This window comes from Pan paniscus, chromosome 3 (assembly GCF_029289425.2).
Source record: "Pan paniscus chromosome 3, NHGRI_mPanPan1-v2.0_pri, whole genome shotgun sequence".
NCBI lineage: Eukaryota > Metazoa > Chordata > Mammalia > Primates > Hominidae > Pan > Pan paniscus.
Genome location: NC_073252.2, coordinates 47,799,143 through 47,820,061, shown reverse-complemented (window position 1 = coordinate 47,820,061; position 20,919 = coordinate 47,799,143). Strand labels below are relative to the sequence as shown.

Below are 20,919 nucleotides of genomic sequence, written 5' to 3'. Positions count from 1 at the left end.
CTTCTGGATCTCCTGTCCATACAGCTGGAAACAAAATGCTCTCAAGATGACAGTTTCCAAATAAAAGCAACTTGGATCCCTGAGCTGTCACTTGATGGAAAGCCAAGCAGGAGACCAACCCAATCTACATCAGATTGTGATACTAAAAAGAAATAAATCTTGTTGTGTTAAGCCACTGAGATTTTCGGGTTTATCTGTTCCACTGAATAGCTCAGCTTAGCCTGGCTACTACAGTATCCATCAATAACTTTACACTCTACTTAAGATTTTGGAATCAAGAATGCCATTTGGAAGAGACAGATGGTTGAGGTTTAATTCTTCTAAGTTGAACACATCCTTCCTTTTCATAACAATCCTAGTTCCTCTTCCAAACACAACGCAGAAATGCACACCATGATTTGGTATCTTCTTGAGTCCAGTAATTATCCTATCTCTCTAAGAGCTGTCCTTTCTCAGGGAACTCTTGTTCACATCCGTTCTGTTTCATCCTTTCAATGCAGCATTTAAGAAGCTGAAAACAGAGAAAGAAGACAAGGATAAGTTTAAAACACCAACTTAGTGATGGTAAGAAAAAGAACATCACTGAAAGTTTATATATATATTGGGAGAGTCCTCTTTTTTCAGCACTAAAAATCATATCAATTGTATCATTTCAAATGCTCTGGAATTCAGTAATCCATTACTATAAAGAGTGTGCCAAACCAAAAATATCTGAGATCTCCAAATGAGCACTTTCTTGACTAGAAAAATCCTGGGCACCTACATCATCTCAAATGTATAAAAATAAACTGTGAAAGAGTAAAACGCTGGGGGAGGAAGGCAAATACTTGTATTTTATCATTTCAGGTGCCAATCTGTAGATTTTTCTACCTCTGCCTTTCTGAGTATAATGCATGGACTGATCCGAGTTTCCCTGAGCTGCTCCAGCACTCAACCTGGGTAGGTTTCACACTGAGTCATCCTTCCTATTAGGCTGCTTAGGGAGGGAATGACTGGGATTCCCAATGTAATCCGAGCACCCTTTACTGCCACTTATACCCAAGATGCTATATCCCAAAATGATAACTAATTTCCTGTGTGGACCCTGAATCTCTCCCCCTACCCTAAGTTTTTATCATTAAGTTCTTGCTTTTGACTTTATAGGATCTATTCTTTGGTCCCTATTTCAAGCTATTGTTCCTAAGATTATTCTTACTAGTCCTGCCCCCACTCCAAAATACCCTGGTCCCTAAAGTTAGTGCCTATGACCAAGTATGTTTAACAATACTGAGTATTTGTCATATATCAATAATAAATACATGATGTCTTATCATTTAAGGTAGGGGTCACCAACCCCCAGGCCACAGACCAGTACCAGTCCATGGCCTGTTAGGAATTGGGCTGCTCAGCAGGAGGTGAGTGGCAGGTGAGTGAGCAAAGCTTCATCTGTATTTACAGCTGTTCCCCATGGCTCCCATTACTGCCTGAGCTCCGCCTCCTGTCAGATCAGCAGCAGCATTTGATTCTCATAGGAGCACAAGCCTTATTGTGAACTGTGCCTGTGAGGAATCTAGGTTGCACACTCCTTATGAGAATCTAATACCTGATGATCTGTCACTGTCTCCCATCACCACCAGATGGGACCGTCTAGTTACAGGGAACAAGCTCAGGGCTCCTACTGATTCTACATTATGGTGAGTGGTATAATTACATCATTTTATATTACAATGTAATAATAATAGAAATAAAGTGCACAATAAATGTAATGCACTTGAATCATCCCAAAACCATGTCCCTGCACCCCACCTCCCCAGTCCATGGAAAAATTGTCTTCCACAAAACTGGTCTCTGGTGCCAAAAAGGTTAGGGACCACTGATTTAAGGAATCAAAGAAAAATTATTTCTAAAAGTTAAAAAACTTTTTTTAAAAGACTGAAGCCACAAAGTATAAAGTCAGTTTGTTTTAAAGGATATTCTAGACATAATGATCAGGCCATAAGCGAACTGGTTTTCCTACAGAATCTTTAAATTGTCACAACCACACATTAAGGTAGGTACTATCATATTAGCCCTACTCTGTAAAAGAGGAAACCGAAAACTAAAGAAGTTAGGTAACTTGTCCAGAGTTTCCAGGCTAGGAAGTGGCAGAGTCACTGCTGTCTGATACTATTTAATTTAAGGAATCAAATGTTCCAAGTTATAATGGGTTTCAATAAATTATTGTATTGTCCAGAGGCAAGCCAATGAAAGTGCTTAATGGGTTGACAGAGCACAGGATGTTCCTGTACTATCTAGAGCCTCCCAGGATTAGGGGGTGGAACGGCACCTGCTCGAGAGAGACGTGTGTGTGTGTGTGTGTGTGTGTGTGTGTGTGTGTGTGTGTGTGTGTGTGTGTGTGTGTGTATGATGGCGGAAGCGGAGAAGAAGGTCCAGCCAGGAAGGCGTTATCCATGTCAGTCCATAAATGAGCAGATAGGATACAAAAGCAGAACCTAAAGGTAATTTTTCCATCAGTAAATCAAGAAGGACAGATCTACGCTTCAGAACTTTTGTCATCAGCCAAAAGTTTAGGGAAGCTAATCTAAGAGCTGAGGACGTGCACAAAGGAATCCTACCTATGTGATGCCTGGACTGCTAGGACTCGGGTTGGGAGAAGAGGGTCAGAAGGGCTTTTTAAAGGAGTTTCCTCAGCTGCTGACCATTCTCAGTGCTGGACAGATCCAGCCTCCCTTCCCATATTCCCATACTCTCCCTCCAGAATCAGAGTTAAATCAATCTGATCTCTGGAAGGTTCATTATTATTTTAAAACTACAGTGTGGTGTCTTCAGAATAAGGGGGAAAGTGGAGGTTCCAGTTCTTTGCACAGGTGGGAAAAGAGAGGAAGATCTAAACTAAAATACTCTATTTGGTCCAAGATAAATATACTCACACACTCATTTACTTAAGCAATATGTGATGTTATAAACTAGATTGAACATCAATTCTCAAATCATGCATTGGATAAGAGCACCCTCATCAGGCCACAACTAATTTATTGAGTTATAGTAACTGTGCTAAACTATCATTTGGCTTCCAAAACGAGAAAGTGATGCAATAATAAGCAAAAATTGCAGAGGCATATGCCAACTGTCTCAAAATTGTCCCCCAAAGTCATCTTACCCAATTAATAAAGGCAATTGCTAGACAATGTAAGGTGCATTCATAGGGAAAAGAACATTAAGGTCAAAATGTTTTTGTTGAAGTTCTACCACTAACTGTGTGACCTTCACAAGTTGATGAACCTCTGTTAGCCTCTATTTACTCATCTCTAAAATGTGCATGACCTTATTAAGTCTGCCTCACTAGGATCAAATAAGATACATTTCAAAGTCCTATGAAGTAAAATATAAAGCACTTAATAAAACAATTATAAATTCAGGTATTATCAGTATTATTTTTACTGAATATGATATAGCATAAAGAATCACCTCATTTTGTTCACGTCACAAAAATAACACTTGACAAAAAAAGACATTTGTTATTTCTGTGTTATAGGTATCCACATTCTTTAAAAGGTGAATAACGTAATTACAAAAAAAAAAAAGCACTGGCTGTGCAGAGGATCTTATAAAGATGTGCAGTTCAGACTCATGTCTTAAATGATTTACTTTTTAACTCCTTGTCACGGCTCTGAATCATTTAAATTGGAGAAGAGTATCAACAAAGATTCATTTAAGTACCACAGGTAGGGCACTGTGCTAGGCTTTCAAAGAAATACACTAATTTTGTATGTAGATCTTAGATCCTTGGAGACACCTCAAGAAGTCATCTACTATACAGAGTAAGTTTCCCTTACAGCTCCTGTCTCAGAGAAAGATCTCAAAGGATAAAATATGTTAATTACGGTGACCCCTAGAAAGTGTAGTTAAAGGTAGAACCTTCATGTCTGTATTGTTAGAAAGTTTTAAATAATAAATACATGGTGTTTTGACATTTAAGGAATCAAACAAAAATGACTTGTAATGCTAATAGACATATTTTAAAGAATGAAGCCAGAAAGTATAAAGTCAAAGGCTTAGGTTCCAAGAACATTCTGGAGATAATCATGTGCAGCCTGAAGCAAGTCTTCAGACTCCTGCACTTGCATTTCACCTCTAAGAAATTTGCAAAACTAGTGAGCTTGCCATTATGACTTTAGTGCTCTTCTGCACAGTTTTAAGTGAAACATCTAAATTTTTATTATAAATATAATTAGTTTAAAAGGATAATTTTTGGCGTGCTGTAAGTATTGGTGTCTTAACATGTGTACAATTGAATCTAAATATAGCAATTTGAGACTCATTATCACTCATTAAAAAACAAGCTCTTGGCCAGGCGCAGTGGCTCACGCCTGTAATCCCAGCACTTTGGGAGGCCGAGGAGGGCGGATCACTTGAAGCTAGGAGTTCAAGACCAGCCTGGCCAACATGGTGAAACCCAATCTCTACTAAAAATACAAAAATTAGGCCAGGCACAGTGGCTCACGCCTGTAATCCCAGCACTTTGGGAGGCCGAGGCGGGTGGATCACAAGGTCAAGTGTTCATGACCAGCCTGATCAACATGGTGAAACTCTGTCTCTACTAAAAATACAAAACTAAACTGGGCGTGGTGGTGCGTGTTTGTAATCCCAGCTACTCAGGAGGCTGAGGCAGGAGAATAGCTTGAACCTGGGAGGTGGAGGTTGCAGTGAGCCAAGATCACACCAGTACACCCCAGTCTGGGCAACAGAGCGAGACTCCATTTAAAAAAAAAAAAATAGCTGGGAGTGGTGGCACATGCCTGTAATCCCAGCTACTCAGGAGGATGAGGCAGGAGAATCACTTCAACCCAGGAAGCAGAGGTTGCAGTGAGCCAAGATCATGCCACTGCACTCCAGCCTGGGCAACAGAGCAAGACTCCCTCTCAGAAAAAAAAAAAAAAAACCTCTTCTTTAAAAGATGAAAATTCTTCATTTTTCTCCTTTAACTCTGAACCACTTAGGGTTCAGTACAAGAAACAGAAACCACTCAAGGCATTTTAAGCAAAAAGAGATTTAATATAGAGAATTGGGTTTTTACAAAATCACAGAGCGAGCTCTAGGCTTCCAAAAGTCCAGCATAGGTAAATGCACAGAGACAGAAAGTAGGTAAGTGGTTGCCTAGGGATGGGGGCAGAGGATGGGAGATAGGGGTTATGAGTGTGATGGGGGAGATGAGGAGTGACTGCTAAAAGAGTACATAGTTTATTGGAACATAGGCCTGTTCATTCATTTATGTATTGCCTATGGCCGCATTCACATTGCAATGGGAGACCTGAGTAATTACAACAGAGGCTGTATGACCCTCAAAGCCTAAAGTATGTACTATTTTGTCCTTTAAGAAAAAGTTTGAGAAATAAAATGTGGCACATATACACACCATGGAATACTATGCAGCCATAAAAAATAATGAGTTCATGTCCTTTGTAGGGACATGGATGAAATTGGAAATCATCATTCTCAGTAAACTATCGCAAGGACAAAAAACCAAACCCGCATGTTCTCACTCATAGGTGGGAATTGAACAATGAGAACACATGGACACAGGAAGGGGAACATCACACTCCGGGGACTGTTGTGGGGTGGGGGGAGTGGGGAGGGATAGCATTAGGAGATATACCTAATGCTAAATGATGAGTTAATGGGTGCAGCACACCAGCATGGCACATGTATACATATGTAACTAACCTGCACATTGTGCACATGCACCCTAAAACTTAAAGTATAATAATAATAAAATAAAGAAAGAAAAAAAAAAAAAGAAAAGAAAAAGTTTGCCGGCCAGGTGCGGTGGCTTACGCCTGTAATCCCAACAGTCTGGAAGGCAGAGGCAGGCGGATCATCTGAGGTCAGGAGTTCGAGACCAGCCTGGCCAACATGGTGAAACCCCGTCTCTACTAAAAATACAAAAAAAATAGCCAGGTGTGGTGGCAGGCGCCTGTAATCCCAGCTACTCGGGAGGCTGAGGCAGGAGAATTGCTTGAACCTGACAGGCAGAGGTTGCAGTGAGCCAAGATCGTGCCATTGCACTGTAGCCTGGGTGACAAAAGCGAGACTCCTCTTCAAAAAAATAAAAATAAAAAAGTTTGCCAACCCCAGCTTTTATTCAAAGATGCAGCGTTGAACTGTCAGGAATAAATATGTAAACTTTCACCTTCTCTTCCTTGAAATAAACCTAAAGGAGCACCCAGGACACAGAATGAGATGCTGGGAAAGCAAGTCCTCACCAAGCTGTTTCTCACTAAGAACTGTAAAAATTCAGAATGGTCCACCTTGTAAATTGGTATTTCCCAGTGTGCTTCTTGCTTCTTGCTTTAAATATTCTAATCTATGATAGATAAACAATAGTTTTATTTTCAAATGGTAATATTTATATTATGCCAGAAATTACATCCTTTGCAACTATTTAAACTTATGATGATTAATTTTAGATGTCAACTCTAAAATGTATGTGGAATACATAGCTATTTTTGTGTTTGTTTTTTTCAAAATGCTTGAAGAGAGCATGCAAGCAAAAATGTTGAAAGATCACTGGCTGAAAGAAGAAAGTCCATCTTTGATTTTGGCAAGAGTTTCAGGTGAATGTATAACCTCCCTCCACCCCAACTAGAATTGCCCTAATGATTAGCTTTTTTTGTAATTTATTAAGGTACCTGGTGTCTTTGTTCATTTGCTGTATCACCTTATAGAAGTTTGCAGAAGTAAAGCTCTACATACAAGCTATTTGGGTATGGACACACATGTGAAAAGGAAACTAACATCTACCGAGCATCTGCCACTTGCCAGACCCTCTACATAAATTCTCTTATTAATTCCTCACAATTTTACTTTGAGGTACATGTTATTATTATGTTAATCTCATGTTATAGCCTAAAAAAGATACTAAGTGATTTCAGGTAATATACTCAAAACCATATAACTAGTAAACAACAGAACTAGCATAGAAACCCAAGACTGACACTAAAGCCCATGTACCTTCCATTCTCTGCTCTGCCTAATTCAACTTTCTGATTCCTCAGTTCTACATAGACATGTATCTGAGTCCATGACAAACAAGTACTCTGGAACCTATGATGGTACTACTTAGTCCCTAACAGTCCCTGACACTTAGCTCCCCTATCATTATTTTTTAAATTTAGAAAAATAAATGTTTTTAGACAGAGTCTCACTGCCACCCAGGCTGAAGTGCAGTGGCATGATCACAGCTCACTGCAGCCTCGACCTCCCAGGCTTAAGCAATCCCCTCATCTCAGCCTCCCGAGTTGCTGGGATTACAGACACATAACATCACACCTGGATAATTTTTGTGTTTTTAGTGGAGATGGGGTTTCACCATGTTGCCCAGGCTGATCTCAAACTCCTGGGCTCAAGCAATTTGCCCACCTCAGCCTCCCAAAGGGCTGGGATTACAAGTGTGAGCCACTGCACCAAGCCTAAAAAATTTTTTTGATAGCGACAGAGTCTTGCTATGTTTCCCAGGCTGGTCTCAAACTTCAAGGCTCAAACGATCCTCCCATCTTGGCCTCCCAAAGTGCTAGGCTTACAGGCAGAGCCACTGCACCTGGCAAGTTCCCCTATAATCATTGTTTGGAAAAATATTCAAACCACCTAAGTACCAGTAGGTGACTGGCACCAGCCAGTCCAAACAAAACCCAGTCTAAAGATGGGGACAGGGCCACCTGTGTTTACCAGTTGACTATCAACCCTGCCTAAAAGCATAGCATCTTCCAAAAAGCTGAAAAGGATGAACTTGCCCAACCATCTCATTGTTTTCAGATAAGGATGCTAAGGACTCAGAGATTAATGCCCTACCAAATGTCACACCATCAGTGGCTGGCTAGGCCAAAATAGAATCTCCTGTATTTTGATGATTGATTGATAAGTGGGTGAATTAGTGACACACTCTGCCTTCTTTCTTTTAGAATCTAAAAGAACTACAGATGGCTTCTTAAACACAATCTACAGTGCTGGAGCATGGGCAAGTGAAAGTTCAGAATAGATCCATGAATACCTGTTAAATGGTTCCAGTCCTGATATCTGTCCCACTTTTCTTCACTTCGTACCTCATCATCCACTGTTTGCATTCTACCAGTGGAGAACAGTGCATGTAAAACTATACTCAAATCACCTGGGAGATTCTCCTTGTTAAATTTCAGTCTGTTTGAGTAGATGTGGAATGAAAGCCAAGATTCCACATGTTTTTAACAAGCTCCCAAGTGATGCCAATGTTGCTCACCACACTTTGTTTTTTGTTTTTTGTTTTGGGGGTTTTGTTGAGACAGGGTCTTGCTCTGTTGCCCAGGCTGGAGTGCAATGGCATGATCACGGCTCATTACAGCCTCGACCTCCCAGACTCAATCAATCCTCCTGCCTCGGCCTCCTAAGTAGCTGGGACTACAGGTGTGCACCACCATGCCTGGCTAATTTCTGTATTTTCTTTTTTGTAGAGACAGGGTTTTGCCATATTGCCCAGACTGATTGTGAACTCCCGGCACAATTTGAGTAGGAAGGACTTACATAACATTGTAAGAGTAGTGTTATATACAAGAACTTTTCTAATTTTAATAGGAGAAAGAAAAGATTAAATGGTGCTAAGGAATACCCAAATTAAGACAATCTCTAAAATCTGTATTTCTGAGCACTGAACTCTAACCAGTAAGCAAGTAGCTTCATTTGATGTGTTGGGAAATAGAATTATCACTACTCCTTAAAAAAAATTAAAAACATTTAAAACTTATTATATAAACACACCTACCCTGGATTATACTATCTTTTATACTTTAATAAAAGTAATAATGCTGATTAGAATACCTACTTAAAACGTGCTGCATTTTTCTCCTGGCTAAGAATTCATAACATTCTATTTCTCTTTTACTTGGCTCATTACTCTTCACACTACTTTCTGAAAACAATTCTACCACCAAGTGGACAATACAAAAATTAGCTTATATGATGTTCAACTTTCTCCATTTCTATTCTCCAACTTCACAGGTTAGCAAAGCGTTCTTGATTTGGCCTAGTTAATAGAGCCCCAGCAAGACTCACTATTTGAAGACTGATAGCCTCAAAAGATAAGCCAGATTTAAAAATCATTTTCCAGTACCATTTAAACCATGGTATCTAACACTGCTGATAAAGATGTGTAACAGTAGATAAATATTTCCTCCATGGACACCAATGACTAGAATACAATACTGAAGCAGTTTTCTGACATATGAACTCATGGCATGTGTTAATTCACAGCCACAGACCTTGGATAATGAAAGCAACATGATGTTCACTGCTTTTATCTTGGGTTTTTAAAATTCTACACCTAATTCAAAAACAGAAACAAGCAACATTACAGAGAATAACACAGTGAGAACACCAGTGCCCTTCCACTATGGAGAGTGTGTTTGCCCCACCCCTTGACTCTAGCTCAGTCACATAATTTATTTTGGCCAATAGGATGTTAGCAGACATGACATCAGCACACACTTGGAAAGAGCTTGCTGATTGAGCTTATTTGGTCTTGCATCTCTGTTATCACCATGAGAACATGCCCTGCATAGTCTTCTGGAGGACGACAGGCACATGGAACAAAACTATGCTGCCCCAGTAGCCCCAGCCAACAGCCAACTGACCCCCACATATGTAGGCAAACCCAGGCAAGATCAGATAAGCTGCTTAATTGACCCTCCACTGAACTCAGGCACTTTAGCAATAAACTTATTTTTTATGCACTAAGACTTTCTGATTCTTTGTTATGCAGTATCACTGTGGCAACAGATAGCTGATACAAGGTTAGATACAATGTTTCATTGGTGAAATGAGTGATGTTCTTAATGTGTAGTTAGCTTAATAAATTGTGCAGTCACTTCTGCCCTTTGATGTAAGAATCAGCCAAGACTAGCAGCTTAACATCTTTAGAATTGACTCTAGAAATAGAAGTGCATTCAACGCTATGATTCCCCCTACCTACATCAAAACAAAGAATTTGATTGCCTCACCCAACTGGAAGGCTAGCTGATCCTGCTGCTTTCACAATATTTTTGCATTGGCCTTAGATTGAATCTTTCATGCAAGCATCTTGCTCAGAAACCTAAAAGGAGAGAGAATGAGGACTTCACTGTGCTTATATGAACTGGCTATATAATTGTTTTTGTGCTTGCGGAACAATAGATCCTTGTACCTGAGGCAAAATTTGATTCAAAGCTTGCTTTTATCAAAAAATAGCTCTAGGTAGCAAGGTTGTAGCAAAGGAGATACAGCTTCCACCCACCTCTAATGATCACAGGTACCAACATTTACTGAGAGAATCTGTCTGTTGACAATAGCCAGATTGGCTTAGGTCAGTTTGCAAAACAGAATAATTCCACATCTGGCACAACAGGAATTATATCTTATTAATGGTAGGACCTTGCTAATGCTGAATTTGTTGAAATAGAGTTTATTGAATCCATATGAACTGCTTTAATTTTAAAGATAAGGAAGTGAAACCTAAGAAGGTTAAGGAAAATTCTTAAACTCACATCAGAAACTTAGTAGCAGATTTAGGTCTCAAATCCAGTTTCCCAAGTACATAAATAGTTATTTGGCCAGGTGCGGTGGCTTGCACCTGTAATCCCAGCACTTTGGGAGGCTGAAGCGTGAGGATTGCTGGAGGCCAGGAGTTCAAGACTAGCCTGGACAACATAGCTAGATCCCATCTCTACTAAAAATTTAAAAATTAGCCAGGTGTGGTGATACACGCCTATAGTCCCAGCTATTTAGGAAGCTGAGGTGGGAGGATCGTTTGAGCCCAGGAGTTCAAGGCTGCAGTGAACCATGATCACATCATTGCACTCCAGCCTAAGCAATAGAATGAGACCATATCTCTAAAGATAATAAAAATAATTCTTATTATTCTTATTTGACTTCCTATTAGTTACTTTTTCACTCAATTTTGTTGGTCTTTTCTAAGAACCAGCATTTAGTTTTGTTGATTTTTTTTTTTTTTTTTTTTTTTTTTTTGAGATGGAGTCTTGCTCTGTCACCAGGCTGGAGTGCAGTGCCGCAATCTTGGCTCAACGCAACCTGTGCCTACCAGGTCCAAACTATTCCCCTCCCTCAGCCTCCCAAGCAGCTGGGACTACAGGTGTGCACCACCATGCCCGGCTAATTTTTTTTTTTTTTTTGTATTCTAGTAGAGATGGGGTTTCACATCATGTTGGCCAGGATGGTCTCAATCTCCTGACCTTGTGATCCACCCGCCTCAGCCTCCCAAAGTGCTGGGATTACAGGTGTGAGCCACTGCACCTGGGCTTTGTTGATTTTCTTTACTGTTTTTCTATTCTCTATTTCATTATTGCCAGTCTAATTTTTTTCTTTCTGTTTATGTTGGGTTTCATTTGTTCTTTTCCTTTTTTTGGAAACAGAGTCTCACTCTGTCACCCAGGCTGGAGTGCAGTGGTATGATCTTGGCTCTCTGCAACCTCCGCCTCCCTCCTAGGTTCAAGCAATTCTCCTGCCTCAGCCTCCCAAGGAGCTGAGATTACAGGCATGTGCCACCACACTTGGCTAATTTTTGTATTTTTAGTTGAGAAGGGGTTTTACCATGTTGGCCAGGCTGGTCTGGAACTCCTGACCTCAAGTAATCCACCCACCTCAGCCTCCGAAAGTGCTGGGATTACAAGTGTGAGCCACCACACCCGGCCTTGTTCTTCTTTTTCTACTTTAAGATGGAAGATGAGATTGTAGATTTGATATCTTAAAAAAAAAAAACAGCTTTACTGAGCTATAACTTACATACCATACAATTCACCCATTTAGAGTATACAACTCAATGATTTTTAGTTCAAAGATTTAATTCACGGATATGTGCAACCATCGCCAATTTTAGAACAGTTCATCACCTCAAAAAAGGTGATACGTCTTTTAGTTATAACCCTCCCTCTGGGCTGCTATCTCTCCTGCAGCCCAAAGCAATCACTATTCTGCCTTCTGTCTTCATCTATTTCCCTATTCTGGACTTTCTTATAAATAGAATCATGTAATACGTAGACTTTTGTGTCTGGCTTCTTTCACTTAGTGTATTTTCAAGGTTTACCCAAGTTGTAGCATTTATCTGTACCTTATTTCTTTTTATGGTTTAAAAATGTTCCATTATAGTATGCATCATATTTTATTTATCCATTTGTCAGCTGATAGACATTTGGGTTGTTTCTATCTTTCAGCTACTATGAATAATGCTGCTATAAAAATTCACATACAAGAACACACAATCTTAAAATTTATATGGAACCACCAAGGACCCTGAATAGCCAAAGCACTCCTAAGCAAAAAGAACAAAGCTGGAGGCATCATACTACCTGACTTCAAGATATGCTACAAAGCTATAATAATCAAAATGGCATGGTACTGGCATAAAAACAGACACATAGACCAATGGAATAGAACAGAGAGCCCAGAAATAAATCCAAATATTTACAGCCAACTGATTTTCAACAAAAGCACCAAGAACATACATTGGGGAAAGAATAGTCTCTTTAACAAATAGTGCTGAGAAAACTAGATATCCAGATGCAGAGGAATGAAACCAAACCCCTATCTCTCACCATATACAAAAAGCAACTCAAAATGGATTAAAGACTTTAATGTAAGATCAAAACTAAGAAACTACCAGAAGATAACAGGGAAAATGCTTCAGGACCTTCATCTGGGCAAAGATTTTATGGATAAGACCTCAAAAGTACAGACAACAAAAGCAAAAATAGATAAATGAAATTCTGTCAAACTAAAAAGCTTCTGCACAGCAAAGGAAACCATCAACAGAATGAACAGACCACCTGCAGAATGGGAGAAAATATTTGCAAACTATTTATCCAACAAAAGATTAATATGCAGAATATACAAGGAATTGAAACAACTCAACATAATAATAATAATAATCTGATTTTTAAAGGAACTGAACATTTCTCAAAAGAAGACATACAAATGGTCAAGAAGTATATGAAAAAATGCTCAACATCACTTACCAGGGAAATGCAAATCAAAACCGCAGTGAGATATCATCTCACCCTAGTTAGAATGGCAATTATCAAAAAGACAAAAAATAGCAAATGTCAGAAAGGATATGGAGAAAAGGGAGTTCTTACACCCTGTTGGTGGGAATGTAAATTAGTATAGCCGTGATTACGTTAGTAAGTGAAATAAACCAGGCAAAAAAGATAAGTAACACATATTGTCACTCATATGGAATCTTAATTTTTTATTTTTTTTATTTTTCCTCATTTCCGGTGGGGTTGGATGGAATCTTTAAAAAGTTCATATAGAAATAAGGAGTACAATAGTGATTACTCAAGGCTGTAAATGTGGGAAGAGAGGGGAATAAGGAGAGATTGGTTAATGGATACAAAAGTATGGCAACATAGGAGGAATAAGTTTTAGTGTCCTATAGCTCTATAGGGTGACTATAGTTCACAATATTTTATTGTTTATTTTCAAATAACTAGAAGAGAGGATTTTGAATGTTTCCAACACAAAGAAATAATAAATGTTTGAGGTGATGGATATGCTAATTACCCTGATTTGATCATTGCACATATATTGTATACATGTATTGAAATCTCACACTGTACCCCATAAATATGTACAATTATTATGTGTCAACTAAAAATAATGTAAAATTTTATGTACAAGTTTTTATGTGGATATGTGTTTTCATTTCTCTTGGATGGAACTCCTGGGTCACACGGTAACTCTATGTTTAATCATCTGAGGAACTGCCAGCAGCTGCACCATTTTACATTCCCAATAGCAGTGTATAAAGGTTCTGATTTCTCCACAACCTCAGTGATACTTGTTATTATCTGGCTTTTCGATTCAAGCCATCCTACTGGGTTTAAAGTGATATCTCAAAAAGATTTTGATTTGCATTTCTCTGATAACTAATAATGCTGAGCATCTTTTCATGTGTTTATTGGACATTTGTATATCTTCTTTGGAGAGATGACTATTTAGGTCCCATTTCTTAATTGAGTTACTTGTCTTTTATTACTGAGTTGTAAGAGTTCTTTATATATTCTAGGTACAAGTCCCTTATCAGATATATGATTTGCAAATATTTTCTCCCATTCTGTGGGCTGCCTTTCACTTCCTTGTTGGTGTCCTTTGATGCATAAAAGTTTTTCATTTTGATTAAGTCCAATTTATCTGTCTTTCCTTTTGTTACTTATGCTTTTGGTATCATATCTAAGACTGCTTTGCCAAATCCAAGGTCATGAAGATTTACCTACTGGCTGTGTTTTCTTCTAAGAGTCTTATAGTTGTAGCTATTACATTTACGTCTTTCATCTACTTTGAGTTAGTTTTTTATACAGTGTAAACTTCATTCTTTTGTTTGTAACTATCCGGGTGTCCCAGCAACATTTGTTGGAGGGACTATTCTTTCCCCAGTGGATGGTTATGGCACCCTTGTCAAAAATCAGTGGACCATAAATGTAGGACCAATGTCTGTACTGTCGGTTCTACTCCATTAATCTACATGTCTATTCTTATGCCAGTACCATGCTGTCTTGATAACCATTGCTTTGTAGTAGGTTTTGAAATTGGGAAGTGTGAGCTATTGTACTTTGTTCCTCCTTTTCATGATTGTTTTGGCTATTAATATCTCTTGACATATGTTAGAATCAGCTTGACAGTTTCTATAAAGAAGTCAACTGGGATTCTAATAGGAATTGTATCATATCTGTAGATTAATTGGGGGCATACTGTCATCTTAACAATGTTTAGTCTTCCAATCCATAAACATAGGATTTCTTCTATTTAGACCTTCTTTAATTCCTTTCAAACATATTTTCTGGTTTTCAGACTATAAGGTTTGTACTTCTTTTGTTAAATCTATTCCTATTCTTTTAATTATTTTTGATAACATCATAAATGGAATTTTTTAAATTTTATTTTTTGATTGCTCATTGCAAGTGTCTAAAACTATAATTAATCTTTGTATGTTGACCTTTGTATGTTGATCTTGTATCCTGCAATCTTGCTGAAATAGTTTGCTAGTTCTAACAGATTTTTAGTGGATTCTTTAGGATTTTCTACTAAATCTAAAGAGTTATTGATTGACTGTTTAATTGATAGAATTTGAATTTATAATTTATATTTCTATAAATTCCCTCTAAGTACCATTTTAGCTGCATCCTATATTTTGGCAGGTTTTCATGGTCGTGTTTTCATTTTTATTCATTTCCAAGTGTGACTGAATTTCTCTTGTGATTTCTTCTTTGACTTCTTGGTTATTTTGGAGTATGTTGTTTAATTTTCACATATGTTGAATTTCCAGAAATTCCTTCTGCTACTGATTTCAAATGTCATTGAACTGTGGTTGGATAACATATTTTGTAATAATTTCAATCCCTTTAAACTTACTGAGGCTTCTTTTGTAGCCTAATATATGGTCTACCTGGGAGGATATTCATTCTATGGGTACATGAGAATATTGTGCATTCTGCTGTTGGAGTGTCCTATGGTTATCTATTAGGCATCATTGCTTTATAGTGTTAAGTCTTCTATTTCCTTGTTTACTTTTTTGCCTAGTTGTTCTCTCCCCTTCTGAAAGTGGAGTCCCAACTATTGTTTTTTAATTTTCTATTTTTTTAATTCAACTATGAGTTTTTAGTTTGTGTAATGTGGGACTCTGTTGTTAGGTGCATATATGTTTATAAATTTGTCTTCCTGATGGATTGACCTTTTAAGCATGACAAAATGTCTTTCTTTGTCTCTAGTGACATTTTTTGTCTTAAAATCTATTTGTCTCATATTGGTATAGCTACTCCATCTCTTTGGTTACTATTTGCATGGCATATCTTTATCCAACCTTTACTTTCAATTTACTTGTGTCTTTGAATCTAAAGTGAGTCTTTTGTAGATGGCATACAGTTGGATCTTTTTTTTATTCATGCTGCCAATCTCTGCTTTCAAACAGAGAGCATAACCCATTTATATTTAATTTAATTACTGATAAGGTAGGATATATGTCTGCCATTTTGCTATCTGTTTTCTACCTGTCTTTTTTGTTCCTCAAGTCCCCCAATATTGCCTTCTTTGGTGTTAAATAGATATTTTCTCATGTACCATTTTAATTCCCTTGTCAATTCTTTTATTATATATTTTTGAGTTATTTTCTTATTGGCTGCCCTGGGAGTTACCATTAACATCTCAGTTTATAACGATCTAGTTCTGATTAATATCAACTTAATTTCAACTATATATATATATATATATATATATATATATATATATATATATATATATAGTTTTTTGAGATGGAGTCTCGCTTTGTCACCCAGGCTGGAGTGCAGTGGTGCAATCTTGGCTCACTACAACCTCTGCCTCCCAGGCTCAAGCAATTCTCCTGCCTCAGCCTCCCAAGTAGCTGGGACTACAGGGAAGTGCCATCACACCCAGCTTATTTTTGTATTTTTAGTAGAGGCGGGGTTTCACCACGTTGGTCAGACTGGTCTCAAACTCCTGACCTCAAATGATCCACAGACCTTGGCCTCCCAAAGTGCTGGAATTACAGGCATGAGCCACCGTGCCCAGCCCAATGGTATATTTTTTTAAATGCTCTAAATAGTTCAACTCCTCTATGCTATTATTATTATGTGCTCATCAATACAGATTTATAGTTATTGCCCCATGCAATTGCCTTCTAAGTCAGATATGAGAAAAAAAGATAAATAATAAACAACAAATACATTTATATGCCTTTAATATTTATCTACATGATTACTTTACTTGTGTTATTTCTTCATATAGGTTTGAGTTACTGTATAGAGTTCTTTCGATTCAACCTAAAGGACTCTTTCTTAGTTCCAGCTGCTATAACAAAAATACCATAGCCTAGGTAGCTTAAACAACAAACGTGTTTTTCTTACAGTTCTGGGAGCTGGGAAGTCCAAGACCAAAGCACCAGCAGATCCAGTGTCTGGCAAGGGGCTCTTCCTGGTTTGTAGACCACCACCTACTCATTGTACCCTAACACAGTGGAGAGGGAAGAAGTAAATTATCTTATGTCTCTTCCTATAAGAGCATTTTAATCTCAGCATGAGGGCACCAACCTCATGACCTGCTCACCTCCCAAAGGCCTATCTCCAAATACCATAATATTGGGGAATAAGGTTTCAACATATGAATTTTGTGGGGACACAGATATTCAATCCATAGCATTTTACTCCAGGCCCCTCAAAATTCATGTCCTTCTCATATGCCAAATACATTCATTCTATTTCAACAGCCCCCAAAATGGTAACTCATTCCAGCATCAACTCTAAAGTCTAAGGTCCAATGTCTCACTTAAATATTTAAATCAGGCCAGGTGCAGTGGCTTATGCCTGTAATCTCAGCACTTTGGGAGACTGAGGCAGGAGGATCCCTTGAGCCCAGGAGTTTGAGACCAGCCTGGGCAACACAGCAAAACCCCATCTCTACAAAAAATACAAAAATTAGCCATGCGTAGTGACACATGCCTATAGTCCCAGCTATTCAGGAGGCTGAGACAGGAGGATCGATTGAGCCCAGGAAGTCAAGGCTGCAGTAAGCCGTGATCATGCAACTGCACTCCAGCCTGGGTGACAGAGTGAGACTGTCTCCAAAAAAAAATTTAAATCAGATGTGGGTGAGACAAGTGACAAGTCTTCCTGATGCAAAATTCCTCTCCAGCTATGAACCTGTAAAACTAAAAAAGTTATGCACTTCCAAAATACAATGGTAGGACAGGCATAGGAAAGACATTCCCATACCAAAAGGGAAAAATAGGATATAAGAAAGAGTAATGGATCCCAAGTAAGTTCAAAACTTAGTAAAGCGCACTCATTTTTTGTTGAAAACTGGACATTTAAAATAATATAATGTTGGCCAGGCACAGTGGCTCATGCCTGTAATCCCAGCACTTTGGGAGGCCAAGGGGGGCAGATCACCTGAGGTCAGGAGTTCAAGACCAGCCTGGCCAACATGGTGAAACCCCATCTCTACAAAAATACAAAAACTAGCTGGGCATAATGGCGGGTGCCTGTGATCCCAGCTACTCAGGAGGCTGAGGCAGAAGAATCACTTGAACCCGGGAGATGGAGGTTGCAGTGAGCCAAGATCGCGCCATTGCACTCCAGCCTGGGCAACAGAGTGAGACTATATTTCAAAAAAAAAAAAAACATTAAAAATAAAAAAATATAATAATATAATGTTACAACTCTTACAATCAGATCCTCCCTCCTCATCTACAGGAATTGTTGTTGTTTGTTTTAGTGACTATTCAGAACTAATTCTGTAAAGTCTGTATTCATTGCCATGTTCCTGTCTCTACTTGGTTAACTTTTGACAAGCTAATGATTAAACAGAGATTTCCTTACATCTGGAACCAATACATCTCCCAGAGTATTCTGAGTGACTTTGTGTGGGTACTAGTGCACACCTTTAAGACCAGAAAATCTTACAACTCCACCTTAGCCTTCACTTCCTGCTTGTACAGAATCTCAAGATAAACCAGAGTTGAGAGCTTAGCTTAGAGTCTTCTCAATTCTTTTCTAAGCATGCTTACAGCCCTTTCATGTAAATGACCTTCCAGATACCAGGAATATATTAAAGCTTTGCAAAGCCCCTATGCATATTTCATTCTCCAGTTAGTCCTTTTAAGCTTTTTGTTAGTCTATTTTGCCCCAGTTATTGTCCATCACCTCAGGCAACTTTGTAGGCAAAGTTAAAACACTTGCCTACAATTGTCTTTTACAATGCCCCCTAGGACAGAAAGGGACTTAACACTGAGTGAGTTCTCAGTCAGCCTTATAGGTGGGGTCTTCTAGGGAACCATCAGACAAGTTGGATGACAATTCTTAGAGCACAAGGCTTTGAAAGAGTTATAGACCCACTCTGGTGGCTGCCCCCAAAAATATGGGTTGTTACTTTTTAAGGCTATTGCATAGCTGGAAAGTAGAAGGTGGGACTAGGGTTAGTTCAACCACTGTGGAAGACAGTGTGGCAATTCCTCAAGGATCTAGAACTGGAAATACCATTTGACACAGCAATCCCATTACTGGGTATATACCCAAAGGATTATAAATCATGCTGCTATAAAGACACATGCACATGTATGTTTATTGTGGCATTATTCACAATAGCAAAGACTTGGAACCAACCCAAATGGATTAAGAAAATGTGGCACATAAACACCACGGAATACTATGCAGCCATAAAAAATGATGAGTTCATGTCCTTTGTAGGGACACGGATGAAGTTGGAAACCATCATTCTGAGCAAACTATTGCAAGGACAGAAAAACAAACACCGCATGTTCTCACTCATAGGTGGGAATTGAACAATGAGAACACTTGGACACAGGGTAGGGAACATCACACACCAGAGCCTGTTGTGGAGTGGAGGGAGTGGGGAGGGATAGCATTAGGAGATATACCTAATGTAAATGATGAGTTAATGGGTGCAGCACACCAACATAGCACATGTATACATATGTAACAAACCTGCACGTTGTGCACATGTACCCTAGAACTTAAAGTATAATAAAAAAAATGCCACAGACTTCACTGTTCTTACTGAGATGCAGCCATTTTTCTTAAATAAATGATCCCTGGTTTGCTACAAGCTGTTAGTTAATTTCTGGAGTTCTGAAAATGTTAATTCTGAATAATTTTGCCAGTTTTTTCATTTCTCTTATGGAAGGGAAAATTTTGAGAGGTCCTTACTCAGCCATTTTTGCTGACATTCTCCCACAATGTTTTTTAAGACAAAAATAATCCAAATCGTGGCTAAGTACAAAAGCGCTAGTAGCTAGATATCAGCATCATGGAAATGGAGGGCTACAGGTTGCGAAATAATGAAGACATAACAAAGAGCCCATGTCTTCTGTGAAATTGCCCCATAAGGCCCATTCAGAATATCCATGAATTTCCAATACCTCTTCATCCTCTTTTAATTAAACCTACTATTCCTTAAAAACCAGCACCCCAAGATAAATGAGAATAAGCTAATTCAGTCTTATTGATTCCCTGTTTTGTTTAATTACTAGAGTTCTGATTTGTTTAATTGCTAGAGATTGCTTTCTACTATTTTTATTGCAAATGTGCCTTGACTTAGCTACAATATTGCTGCAGAGAAATGTGCTCTACATTCCAAACAATCAACTTTACAAACTTTTGAAACCAAATAAATTTGATAACAAAGAATCAGCTGTATGCAATTAATTACAGTAGCCAATAATGTAAAAATTAGGTGATGTAGGCTTGTAGATTACCAGAGACCTCAGAAGGAAGTAAGACTTAAGCTAGATGTTGAAAGATGGAGAAAGAATTAGGAGAACATGGGAAAGATTATATAACCACAAGCTTCCAGTCTGTCACTGGCATAATATAATCTCAGGTAAGTGAGTAAACTAATTTGGCTATGGTAGTGATTAACATGGGGAGGAGAAGAAGGTTAAAGTAAGGAAAACACTGGAGTTGGAGAATGCAATAGAAAACCTTAAACAACATGTAGAGAATTTGGGTTTTTTTTGTTTGTTTGTTTGTTTGTTTTTGAGATAGGGTCTCATTATGTTGCCCAGGCTGATCTTGAACTCCTGGGCTCAAGTGATCCTCCCACCTCAGCCTCCCAAAGTGCTGGGATTATAGGCATGAGCCACCATGCCCAGCCATGTAGAGAATTTTTGACTCAACTTGTAGAACAATGGTTTACAATTGCTTTCTCTCCTCCAATACACCTGAGAGATGCAATCATTTCCAGTAATAGCAGTGGCTCACTATTCAAAAGGTCCTCAACTATGGGGAGAGATAGTAAGAATGTTATTGAAATAACTGAGAGGAAGAGATTTCAAAAAGCCCCACTCAGGATTCTGATATGCCTCCCTTCACCATCCTACCCCTCCACACCTCCCTG

At 38.6% G+C, this 20,919-nt stretch overlaps 1 long non-coding RNA gene across 2 annotated transcripts in view; it reads right to left on the bottom strand.

Moving 5' to 3' along the window:
* Window positions 1-20,919, bottom strand: part of LOC117979964 (uncharacterized) — a 47,706-nt gene that overhangs the window by 9,151 nt on the left and 17,636 nt on the right. For both annotated transcript variants that reach the window (XR_004671049.3, XR_010111967.1), the window contains exon 2: window positions 393-511. This is a non-coding gene — a long non-coding RNA (uncharacterized LOC117979964). The remainder of the gene's footprint in view (window positions 1-392; window positions 512-20,919) is intronic.